General features: G+C 40.2%; 1 long non-coding RNA gene across 1 annotated transcript in view; it reads left to right on the forward strand.

Annotated features, from left to right (window-relative positions):
• The window catches only part of LOC117944285, a 6,682-nt gene that overhangs the window by 4,647 nt on the left and 852 nt on the right, over positions 1-1,183 (forward strand). The window lies entirely within an intron of this gene.

Here is a 1,183-nt window from a genome sequence, read left to right on the forward strand (position 1 = left end):
GCATACATCAAAGGGCTGCAGGTCGGAGTCGAACCCTGGCCCGCTGCGTTGAGGAGCAAACCTCTAAATAAGGGCGCCCGCTCTACCAACTGAGCTACCAGGGCGCCCTTGGTTATGTTTTAACCCTCGTGTTGCCTTCACTGTCGGGACCCTCTCGTGTCCCTCGGGTCAAACTGACGTATTCAGGGTTTTAAAAACAATTCTGAAATCAAATTTTACTTCATAATCTATCAACAAATATTGTCTTTATCTCAATTTCCAACAGCTGAGATAACATATATGTTTAAGGAATGCATCAGTCTCCACTAGCACACTATTAAACATGGAAGTGGGGTTAGTTTTAGTCATAAGGTTATAATTCATGTTAAAAATCCTCTATGGAAACAACATAAGTGTCATATCCAGAATAATGTTCTGAGTCAGGAATACATGTTTATCTCAGGAAATAAGGAAAGGACGCTGATTATCAGGTAGAAACAATACAACCTGTTCCATTTTTCTTCTTGTAAAAATCTGAAATGGGTCAATTTGACTCGAATACCACACAAGGGTTAACAGCTGAGTCCTCTACCTGTATGATGTCATACATCTGTCTCTTATCTCTCTCTGTACACTCACCTATCTTACTCCTATCTTCGCAATTTCCCCACTGTGGGACAAAAGGTCTTCTTATCTTATCTTATCTTATCTTATCTTATCTTATGATTTATATCTTTGTTGTTGTTAAGCATGAAGACAATCGATGAACTCCATGTAAATAATCAATGATTTTATCATCACGTGTTGACTTTGGGTCAACATGAAATAGGAAACAATGCATTTCAGAAACTCACGAGACAACAATCTGGTTCTCCGTGCTCTGGGTTTGTACAAAGTTTCATCCTCTCACTCTGGTGATTACAGAACTGAGGTTTCAAGGTGAATGATAAAGTAACGAAACGTCCGCAGGAGACGAGAAACAGGATCAGTTTCCTTTTCAGACCTAGTGACCCCGTCGAGCGTGCTCGGTACAGAGTCCGCCTCCTGTCTTCTGAGGATGTTTCGATATTTCTGTTCAGCTGTGGCACGTTGGTTACTATTTGAATTCATTTGAACCGATGAATTCTCTATATAAAAGAGACTTCAGAGACAGTATTAGGGACCACTAAGGTCTATATAAAGAGACTTCAGATACAGTATTAGG

The sequence above is a fragment of the Etheostoma cragini genome, chromosome 5, assembly GCF_013103735.1.
Source record: "Etheostoma cragini isolate CJK2018 chromosome 5, CSU_Ecrag_1.0, whole genome shotgun sequence".
NCBI lineage: Eukaryota > Metazoa > Chordata > Actinopteri > Perciformes > Percidae > Etheostoma > Etheostoma cragini.